We start from the raw sequence: 12,503 nt of genomic DNA, 5'->3' as shown, positions 1-12,503 counted from the left end.
TGCTAGTATAAGCTTTCTCTAGCACTATGCTGCTTATCCACTTGAATCAGAACAGTAATAGAAAAAAAAACTTCTGCTGCAGTTAGAGCACACAACTGGCAGCTGGGAGACTTTTAGTTCTAATCCTTATGCTTTTGGAGCAGGAATTTGAACCTGATTTTTCTACATCCCAGGGGAATGCCCTAACTACCAGGTATGGTGACTAGATGTCCCAACTTTACAGGGACAGTCCCGATATTTGGGGCTTTTTTTAATATGGGCTCCTATTACCCCCCCATCCCAATTTTTCACACTTGCTATCTGGTCACCCTACTACCAGGCTACAGAGTCTGTGTCTTTTTCTGGTTCCACAAATAATTATTTATACAAAGTGGAAGAGCTTCAACAGGAGAGATTGACCCACCCCAGTGGTTAGAGCACTCTCCTGGGAGGTGACTACAGCAAAAGCACCACGAATGACCACCTGTACCAGCAAATAGCTGAAAAGCTGGCAGCTTTACAAGACAGTGATCAGTGCAGGGCGTGTATTAAGAGGCTGAAGAGAAAGTACCGGAAGACCAGGGTAAAGAACCGCACCTTGGGCAACTCACCAGTGGCCCAACAGCAAGCTCATTTTATGATGACTTTTACTGGATTCTGGGCACTGTGCCCAGCATGGAGCCAACTGCTTCATGACCACCTGGTGAGCTGGAATGGTGCCCTGTTGGCATGGGGACTGATGGGAACCAGCAGCAGGATCCCAGTGAGACGCATAAAGGGACTTTTATTGAAACCAGTCAGAGCAGGCTGTGGATCATGATCACGACCAATAGCAAATTCTTGGTCCCTATTCAGAAGATTTGTTTGATTTCCCCACCCCTGGAACAGCCTGCTGCCGCGTCTTCAGCAAACCCAGTGGAGACAGAAGCTGCCCCAGAGCCCAGTAAGTGTCTGACTCAAATTTACTGTTTGTTATTAAAGTCATGAGAGGGATTTCTGCTCTGAGTAGCAATGCAAAAATTATGAGCCCCAGCTACCAGCATGTGACCTCTAATGAGAGATTATATCCCAGCGCTTTGGCATCCCTCCTTCTCCTGCCCCCCACAACACTGAGTTCAAAATGGTAACTGGAATTTCAAACATTCATAGACAGCTGTAAAGATTATTTTAACTGTAAAGTCACAGTTTGCTAGGATCATTCTTGTTTTCCTTTCAATAATAAGAAATTTGCCACTCTGTAATCACTCCTCCTGGGTCTATGGAGTGTCTTGTAAACAGTGAACTGAGTGTGCATGTGTCTGGGAAACAGTATTCTATCTCCAAATCTAGTCCATTTCAATTAGAGGTACTCTATGCTGTCTGAATTATGTCCCCAAAGTACGAATGGAGTGTCATTTTTTCCCCTGAACTATGCTGGGTGTGGGTGGAGGAAAGCCATAGATGTTAGCGTGTTTGCATGCAGCAAAACAAGGTAAGCCATGTGTGAGCTAATGCAGCATCACGTTAATTCCCTAAGGGATTCTGACCCAATCCTGGTAGCTGACAGCTGCAAACTTTTCCTGAAGCAGGAACTTCAGATAGTCACTTTATAGGGAAGGGCATATTTTCCAGGCCCCCCTGTGTAGCTGACTAGTCCGTTCCACTCACAAATGTGCTGTTTGGTTACTGTACGTTTGAATACTTCAGCTGTGTACACTGCAGGCTTCCCTCCAGCAGCCTGGAATAAAATCTTCCTTTGCCAATAGGGCACCACAAGAACAGTTATGTCTTCCAAAATGTGAAAGGCCTGAAATGACAGAAAAAGCCTTTTGCAGCAAGGGCAGTAAACACACCCTTTCCCCACCTCCCCCCATATGGCAATTGGTGATTATAAAACAGAAAAAAGGTTATAATTTTAAACTGACCATTATCTCTGCACTTGTGTAACTGCATTAACAAGGCTGTTGTCAGAGGTCCATGCAGGGGGAATGGCTTACCTCTGGCTTCACAAAAGTTATGAAGAGTGCAGCAAGCCACAGTAATGCAGAGCACATTGATGACACTGGCATCCAAATGGGTCTGTAGACACGTCCAACATGATTTTATCTGCCAAAAGGACATTTAACAACATTGTACACCTGTTGAGTGTAGTTAAACCTTCCTTTGCCAAAGCAAAAGAGGGGATGCAGGGTCCCCCAGAATAACAGTAGGGACAGTAACACCATTTATGTCAATGTCATTGGATGGGAATAGTGTCCCAGCCTATTGATGCTGAATGTAGATTCCCGAGCAGCAAAAAACTCAGGCATCAAGAACTTTTCCAGGACAGCCCACGTTGACATTCATATTGTGGTCCAAAAGTGCCTGCATAACAATGAAGTAGTACCCTTGGTGGTTTATGCACTCGTGCTCTTGAGGAGGGCAAACTATGAGTCCCATCAGCGGGCCCGGCCCAGTTAGGAAACCCCATTCTCTCAAAGCCAGCATTTACCTCCGGAATATCTGTAACGGCTGCCACCTTGAGGTTAACCACATGCCTGGTTGCCACCACCAATTTACGCACAGTCAACTTTCCTACCCCAAACTGGTTGGCAACAGACCTGTAGCAGTCTGGGGGAAACCAGCTCCCAGACAGTGATTGCAAGGGTGTCGCTTTATGCTAGAGGGTGGGGGTAAGCTGCTCACAAAGCTCCAGGAATGTGGCTTGCTTTATACAAAAGTTCTGGACTCACTGCTGGTCATCCCAGGTCTGCATGACAATCTGGTCCCACCAGTCTGCTTGTGGCCCTGCGCCAGATGTGGCAGTCTACGTAGGGGGCATCAGTCGCTTTGCCAATTAGAGCAGCATCTGCCACTGTGAGGCTGCAATAGCAGAGTACTCCTCTCTCTTCTGCCTCCTCCTCCTCCTGCAGCTCCATTAGGAAATCCGTCAGATACTTTACAGAAATTGCTGCCAAAATGTCCACCAGCACCTCGTGGATGCTTTGCCAGTTTCCTGACACAGGAGTGGAAGCACAAGCAAGAGTAGTTCATCAAAAGATGCTTCTTTCACATTGCTGGCCCCAGGAGCTGGGAGCGCATAGACCAAAATGACTGCTTGGCAGGCTGTGTTGGTGAGCTGCTCAAACTTCCTGTCAAATGCAAGGTGGGCAGTAAAGTTTTCCTGCAGTGCACCGTGGTCCTAGGGCTAGAATGGCCACATTTCGGGGCATGGCATGGTGCTAAGGATTTGGGGATATGGTTAGTCTGACTAGGGTCTGCATGCTGCAGGGTGGATGACAGAACCCCAGGTTCAAGCATGGGTCACCAAAGTCTTCATGTAGGGTTAAAAAACAATGTAGATGCTTAAGCCAAGGGTTCCCTAACGTGGGTAAACTGATTTAGGTCCCACTAACCCTGGGCTTACATTGCAGTGTAGACACACAGTGCTGCTAAGTGTCTAATTTCAGCCTATGTTCATCTGGCTCCACTCTGTTCAATTTCAGTTTGTTTGTTACAAAATTTTGCTCAAAGCTTTATTACAAAACTCTGTTGATTTCACTGAGGCCCGAATTTCACCCTCCAGATCAACTGGCAACAGACAAATTGAAACTGAACAGACTGGAGTAATCATAAACTGAAATCAGACCTTTGACTCCACCTGTGGCATTGGATTGAGGCCCTGATTTGGCCAAAAAGGCTGGGGTCAGTCTGGCCCTCTGTGATTGGCTGGTCATTGCTGAACTCTCCAGAGGCTTTCCCAGCATGCTCTTCTGGTAACTGGTCCTTTAAATCTAGGTGAGACAAACAGCTGTAACCCTAAGGGAACCATTTTGATTCCAACTACTGAAGGCATAACTGAAATTACAGGAGGTAGCTCCCTAGGGAAAACACACAATTCTGGTCTATTTGGCACCATACTCGGGTGTTGCCCTTGATTTGGTTCTGACTAATCTGGGTGAACAATATGCAAGCCAAAAATGCTCCAATTCCTTGTTTGTATTTAGCACTCCTATCGATATGCAACAGCACATCAAGCCAGCAATCAAACACACAAATGCGGACTGGATATCACAAGCATTTCAGAGCAGGAGTCTGGTGAGTTTGACATAATTCTTTTTCTTTCTCATATAATATCATGCTTCTGTAATAAAGATCTAGATAATTTGGGGGGAACAGCTGCTTCCTCTGCTTAAAGTTTACTACCATTGCATTTTTGTTTTTAAGAAGGTACCACTAGTCCTGAAATATGATGGTAGTGTGGTCTACAGGAATGAGCACCAGGTTGGGAGTTGAGTCCTCTTGAGTGTTGATAGACTGTTACCACTGACTTGCTGTATGGCCTCAGTTTCCCTTGTAAAATGGAAATAAAAATATTCCCACACATATTACACAGGGATGTTATGAGAACTAGTTAATATCATCTGTATCTTATTATTTATTAATCTATGGTCCCTAATCATGGACCAGAACTCCATTGTACAAGCATGGGATAAAAAGACAATCCATGCCGTATACAGTTTAAAGTGTAAGTACAAGAGACAACAGATGGCTCTAGACAGAGAGGAGAATACAAGTAAACAATGAGACAATATTGGTCAACATGATAAGCAGTGGTCTGTGAGCATCCACAGTCTAATAGTGCTTTGAATATTTAAAAGAAAACCAAATCAGCCAACATGTGAGAAGAATTTAATTGCTACCAAGTGCAAGTTTAGCATTTGGAAGAGAGTTTAACGCCGTCCCTCAGTGACTTGTAATGAATGCTTGAAGGTGCATTGAGTTAGAAAGGCTTAAAAAAAAGTGATTTGGGGCAGTTTCACTATAGGAAGCAATAGCTAAAAGATGGCTTCTCTGATTATTTTGGTGTTAAATTTCCCGAACCATCTTTATAAATGAATGAAATATCTCTTGGTGGAGGATGAGTGGTGCTAAACTTTGGAAGTAGTGAGTTTTAAGGAAAGGTCTGGTTTGTCGCACAGTAGCCAGGTGGCTGGGCTATGCGTAAGGTGCAGCATGGAAGAAGGCACAAAGAGAGAGCTAGAGGTACAGAAGAGGGAGCTAGAGGAAAGGCTAACCAGTGGGCAGCTCTGACTTACTCATCAACAGCTAGTCTACTGAAAAAGTGTGAACATCAACGAAGAAAAACAATGTTTAGGAGACAGGGGATGAAATTAAAGAAAGGAAAATTTAGGTAGAACAACAGAGAACATTCACTAATGGTGAAATGGATTGATCATGGAAATGCTGGAAATACCATCTCTTTGGACATTCAGAACTGAACTGGACATTAGAAAACGTTGTTACTTGTAGTATATTCTACAATCTTTTAGTAGCCATGACTAGATGTCCCTAATAGTGTGTAATTCTATTTTCTTATTCAGGAAGATACTTCATTAGCTTTTCTTCTTAAAAACATTCAGTAAAGGCAACAATTGATTTGTGTTTGAGCATGGGAAGCACTGGCTTTGACATTGGGTACAAATTTCAAAAGCACCTACGTTATTTAGAAGCCTAAATCCCAATGAAAGTCAATGGGACTTAGAATCCTAGGAGATGTAGGTGCTTTTGAATTTTTAACTCTTGTGACTCTCACCCTGCTCAAGATAGTTTGTCACTAGTTTTACACACACTCTACCATATTAGTACTTATTTTCTGAATCACCTTCCATTGGTACATGATAAACACATCCCACTTGACACCCATGTACCCCTATTGACCTAAGTAGTTAGCCAGTATTTGGGGTCTTGGGGGTTGTTTCTGTTAGGAGGAGAAATTGACAATGGGGCTACCTGTTTGATGCAATCCCATTTATTTACAAATATACATGAAATCCTGTTTCCCTGAACACAGTAGGAATCAAACAGCTGGAGACATTTTCTTTGCTCACAGTGCCAAGCCACTTTCCTGCCAGCATTCTACTCAGAAGCTCTCAGCTTTTTCTTGGGGTCATGCTACAAGTGCTTTTCTGGGCTGCCTTCTCTCTCTCACACACAGCTGCAGCAAATAAAATTTGGCTCCCTGCATTTACATTCAGACCCCAAAGGGCAACCCCCGGAGACCACATGACTCAGTTCCTACTCCAACCTTGCAGGTGGCCTGTGTTTTGGGCAGTGGGTCCTAGTCTGTTCCATAAAGGAATTTAATTGCTTTTTACATTTATCCTGAATGAAGAGTGGTTGTTACACCCAACAGCGTAACCCTCAGCATAACAATATAGATGTTTAGTACAGTTAAGTCTCAGCGTGAGGTTCACTACTAGTTCATTCCTCCTTTTATTGGTAAGAAGTAAAAGAAAGTAAACAAGCATATTAAAAGAACCATTCTGGATCTTTCAATAGTGGTTATCATGTAAAATAGGCAATGTTGATTCTTACTGGCATGTGATGAGGAAAACACCTGTATCCTAAATCCTGTTCACCCCACAATAAAAGCATGGTGCCAGTATTTAAGTATGAGTTCCATATAATTACAAAGTGGCCTAGCACTGATCCTGTTTAAAATCTATACCAGTGACTTCCTTTGACCATCTTAATGGAAATTTGCCTAGCACAGGATTTACTTACCATAGAACAAATCCTAACCATGGACTTTAAAACCATATTTCTTACACTAGCAGCTAAAACCAAACCCCACCAAGAGTGTTGTCAGCATTTAATTTAAACAATCAAAAAGCTAGGGTGGAACTGTACATAGACTTCTGTAGTCAGCAGGTAAGACACAATCCCACCCTGAAATATCTTGGGGTGACATTAGACTGAAGCCTCACACGTGAAAAATATCCACAATAAAATAGATGTGTGTAAACCTCATCCAGAACCTGGTAGGAATGACCTGGACAGCAGATGCAAAAACTTTATGGTCCTCTTCACTGGCCCTTGTTTACTCTACCACAAAATACTGCTCACCTGTCTGGACACACATCTCCCACACATCACTCACTGATTCTCAACTTAACACTGCTATGTGGCTAGTCATGGACACAGTAAAATCAATAATGCCTGTGGCTTTCCATACTGGCGCACATCCATCCACCCTAAATTTGTTGTTGCAGCATGAGAATTCTTCGAGTCCCATCATATTCGAAGGAACAAGGATCTCCCGAGACATGAAGACCTAAATTGCCAGTCAACCCTATTAAACCTTTTGGGCTTGCAGTGCAGAGCTTGAAGACTTGGGGTTTTCAATAGTGAACAGGGTGGAGGGAAGGCAACATCTTGAACAAACAACTCCTCAGGGACCCAACCAAGGAACCTAGTGGCTTTTCCCTCCCATGGAAACTATGGTCCACTTTGAACCATATCTGCACATCATAGGGCAGATGCACATACCTCCTCCATAAAGGGTACTGAGACACAATCCAATTTGTGACGCGGAAACAGATTTGAAACTATGGAACATCTTGTAAATCAAACAGTGTTCCAAGTAATCATGTCCTGGTAAGTCACGAAGCAGTCAATTGGATTGCCATCATAGACTTGAACATATAACATTGCTGGTGTTAAGTGTTACGAAAGAAGTGGCTTTTTCCCCAGTAAAAGTATATTGCCAATTCTAACAAAAGAATATATAAATTGAATATTAAGAGCTTAAAAGCTTTGGAAGGATTCATTTCTGGGCAACCATTTTCCTATATAAAAATCACTCAAACAGAACTAGGGCAGAGTAGCTTAGTTCTAGGCAGTTATTAAGATAGGCACCATTGTAAATGCCATAGTTAAGGCTGTATGCTGACTTCCATTATAATGTCCTGTTTTCATCTGCCTGCAATGTTCTCATTTAGTTTGCTTTGGAGTTGAAACATTCCATGCTCTGTTTGAGTGCAAAAGATCTTCAGAAAGGATGAAGTAAAGTCATTCAGCAGCTTTTTAGTTACCTAAGTGAGTAATTTATAAACTACTTATGCTTTTATAAAAAATTGAGGGGTTTTCACATGCATTAATCCAAATGCTAAATCATTAAATATGGCTAGGTTTTAGGAATAATCTAGATAATAGGAATAATCATGTAAATCTCTTTAAATATGAAGATCTGAGTAAAGCTACAATTTTGTCTCAGACATCAAGGTGGTCACAAAAACTGTGAATTTTAATAAAGTCATTAAAATACTCCCAAACCCAGTAGGGTTGTGGCCTAATGCCACACCACCATTCAGGTTTGCTATGTCCACCCCTCCGTAGATGGAGATTGAGGAGCGGGAGACAAATTTGTGCCGTGTTGCAATGCAAATCCAAATTGGTCCTCAGCCCCCTCCATTTCCACCACAGGAGGAGCATACAGGCCAACCTGAGTGGTGCTATGACCCCATGTGCTGGGTCATAATGCCCAGAGCAGGGAGCCAGGTCCAACCCCAGGGGACAAGAGCCAGTACTGCCGGGTGAGCTCGTTCTCAAACACTGCACACCCCTATGATTATCAGTGTTTCACAGTCATGCTGGAAGGGCATAACGCGTGGGGTCCTGCAGAGATCAGTTCTGGGTCCGGTTCTGTTCAATATCTTCATCAATGATGTAGATAATGGCATAGAGAGTACACTTATAAAGTTTGCAGACAATACCAAGCTGGAAGGGGTTGTAAATATTTTGGAGACAGGATTATAATTCAAAATGATCTGGACAAACTGGAGAAATGGTATGAAGTAAATAGAATGAAATTCAGTAAGGACAAATGCAAAGTACTCCATTTAGGAAGGAACAATCAGTTGCACACACACAAAATGGGAAATCACTGCTTAGGAAGGAGTACTACAGAAAGGGATCTGGGGGTCATAGTGGACCACAAGATAAATATGAGTCAACAGTGTAATACTGTTGCAAAAAAGGCTACCATCATTCTGGGATGTATTAGCAGGAATGTTATAAGCAAGACATGAGAAGTAATTCTTCTGCTCTGCTCCGCGCTGATTAGGCCTCAGCTGGAGTATTGTGTCCAGTTCTGGGCACCACATTTCAAGAAATATGTGGACAAATTGGTGAAAGTCCAGAGAACAGCAACTTAAATGATTAAAGGTGTAGAAAACATGACCTATGAGGGAAGATTGAAAAAAATTGGGTTTGTTTAGTCTGGAGAAGAGAAGACAAAGGGCACATAAGTTTTCAAGTACATAAAAGATTGTTAAAAGGAGGAGGGAGAGAAATTGTTCTTCTTAACCTCTGAGGATAGGACAAGAAGCAATGGGCTTAAATTACAGCAAAGGAAGTTTAGGTTGGACATCAGGAAAAACTTCCTGTCAGGGTGGTTGAGCATTGGAATAAATTGCCTAGGGAGGTTGTGGAATCTCCATCATTGAAGATTTTTAAGAGTAGGCTGGACAAACACCTGTCAGGGATGGTCTAGATAACTTAGTCCTGAGATGAGTGCAGGGGACTGGACTAGATGACCTCTCAAGGTCCATTCCAGTCCTATGATTCTATACCCCCCTCCTCCACTTTCCCTGACAAAGATTTCACAGCAGGGAAAATGGCTATTAAAAATTTCCATGTCAAAATTATAGCCCTACTTATGAGCCATTAAAAAAGGGATTTGGGCAGATAACATGCACAGAAAGTTACTAAGCGCTGGGAACTTACATTGCCGTAGCTACGTCAACCAGGGGGGTGAAAAATTCACACACACACACACACACACACCTGGTGAAGACAGTGCTAGGTCAATGGAAGACTTCTTCCACCAAACTAGCTACCATCTCTTGGGGAGGTGGATGACCTATGCCAATGGGAAAACCCTTCCTGTCAGCATAGGTAGTGTCTACACTGAAGCACTACAGCCATATAGCTGCAGCAACAGTTTAAGTGAAGACACCATAAATTTCCTATTAAAGTTATGCAACTCTGTAAAGCCACCGTTACTGCCAAATAAATGTGTAACTAGCGAGTGATGGCACAGAAACTAGATTTGGGCAAACAATTGCCCAAATCTATAAAAAACTAAATTCTATAAACTAAAAAGCAAAATGCAAAAGAAATTAAACTACAACATACAATTTTAAGGAAGCCACGTAATGCAAAGGCAACGTTTAGTAAAATTTTTGTTTACTAGTCAGACTGTTAAACATTAATCTGAATATGCTGTGTTGTGAGAGTTGATTGTTTGCAGTGTTGTATTGGGCCCAGGATATGATAGAGACAAGGTGGGTGAGGTAATATCTTTTATTGGACCAACTTCTGTTAGTAGATCAGATCTCTTCTTCAGATTTGGAAAAGGTAACCAGAGTGTCACAACTAAATACAAAGTGGGACAGATTACGCATAAGGGGTTAACACATGTTGCAAGAAACCACTTAAAATTAACACGTCTGTATCAGAGGACAAAGAAGGGTTAGTAGGTTACAAATTGTTGGAATGAGGCATAAAAGCAGCAAGTCTGTTGAGACCTTCTCTTTTTGAGGGCAGGTCTACACTTAAAAACCTGCACCACTGCAGCGCTTTAGTAAAGCTTCTCCTTGGCCAGTGGGAGCCCACGTAGTGCTGTCTACACTGGGGGTTAGATCAGTATAACTGCATCTCTCAGGGGTATGGATTTTTCACACCCCTGAGTGATGTAGTTATACCAATGTAAGTTTATAGTATAGACCTGGCCCGAGTTAAGATTCTCAGTGGCATTAACTTTTTTGCGTTTCCTGACTTGTTTATATTTACATTAACATTGCATTTATTATGCTTTAATAAGGCTTCATAATTAAAAATTTAAGTGAACTGGTCAGGACTCTAATATTTGGACCCTTAAACTGAATAGCATCATCTTACTGTATACAAGTCATCCAAACATTGGCCTATCCTATCAAACTCATTTTTCCCCACCCACTTGCCACATACTGAAATGGGTGATCTTTTGAGTTAAAGAATAATAGAAACAAGTTCCAAGTGCGTTAACTCCTTGAAAAGTCATTTACCATGCACGTCACAAGGGCAATGCACTTTTACGGTGGGTGGTTAGGAAACAGAATTGTGCTCCACCTTGAAGCTTCCTCTTTTTGTTATTTATGCCCAGGCCACCTCAGGAATTCTGACTTAGATTGAACACTGCTCCCTCTGGAACTTAATATTACAGGAGTCAGCAAGAACTGTTCATTCTTAGCAATGAAAGGGGATTCTTCCCTCCTTTCCTGTTGCCAATCCTGGTCTAATTCACTCGTCATGCTATAATATTTTTTGTTCAAGAAATGAATGAGTAGCTCATTAACATTAGCGATGGACACGAATGGAAAGAATTGCCTTAACCCTGACGATACAGGACATTTTTCTCTGTTGTACGCAATTTTTTTTAAATGGTCTAAGCAACAAGTACTCCTCCACTTCCGTTGCTGGGGCTGCACTATTTGTGTTCACCCAGTACTGTTCCTTATTACGCCTACGTACATCTTTGCCCTCTTCAGATACTTGTATATAGCTGTTTCTCCCCTCATTCCATTTAGTAATATGGCTACGCTAGACCTCCGTTCTTTTACATTTGTTATGTCCGTCCATCACTTCTTCCATCCCTTTAATCATTTGTGTTTTACTTCAATTTTCACTAGTTTGCCAACATTTTTCTGGTATTGAATTAGTTCTGCTGAATACTGCAGCTGGAGATTGGCTATGATAGTCCCGCTCTGCCTTATACGCTCTTGCAACTCAAGTTGCAAGAATCACTCAGCTTCATTAAATCTCCTCTTTCCAATCCTAAAACAATGTTTAGCTGGGTGTATTCATGTAATTTCTTAGGGTAGACTTGGTATTACATTAATTAATTCAGTACTTATTTGATAGTAGCTATAGTGAACACAAAGCTTCCAGTTTGGATGGGATCCAAAGCCCATTGGAGTCTTTCTATTAAGTTCAATGAGCTTTGTAGGGTCTAATCCTGCACACTCTGGCAACTAGTCCTCACTGAAGTTGATAGAATTGCTTGCATGAGTAAAGACTACTCGTATGAGTAGCAGTTAAGACCTACATAGTTTGCAAAAAGGATTAATAAATTAAACATCATTAGAAAGTGTTTTATTCATATCTTACAAAACAAAGCTCCACAACATGAACTACACTAGATATATTCAAGTTATTTCAGAATTAAAACTTTGTTTTCTAAAAACAGCATCACTACACGATAAAACTTGTTTTACAACTAACTCAAGTCTCATCTTTTGCATACAAAATATGCTCTTTACATTGAAATACACGTTATTAACAAAGCAGGAACTAGAAGCACATATGCTAAGATTCCTCTGTGAAAAATGCCTCAGCAGGGAATTGTTTTTTCTGCAACAGAACATCTGTTGGCTATGTATTTTCACAGAAACTTAAACTGATGGGAAGCTTGCCAGTGACATTCCCTTTGTCAAGGAAAAAAATCCATAACAAAAGCATGTCCAACGTAGCTCAAATTCTGCTATGAAACAATGTCAGAACATGTCTTTTCCAGAACGGAGAGCTGTATGTTAAAATACAAATAAAGTGTTATGCAAAAGTCATCTGAAGCAAAACATTGCATTTGCAAAAATCAAATTATTCCATTAGTTGCTTCACAGTTTATTTTAAATATTAACTGAGATCATTAATCTCCTGCCAACATATTCAATCCAATATTT

This window comes from Mauremys mutica, chromosome 7, assembly GCF_020497125.1.
Source record: "Mauremys mutica isolate MM-2020 ecotype Southern chromosome 7, ASM2049712v1, whole genome shotgun sequence".
Classification (NCBI taxonomy): Eukaryota; Metazoa; Chordata; order Testudines; family Geoemydidae; genus Mauremys; species Mauremys mutica.
Note: the sequence above shows the minus strand (reverse complement) of the source record.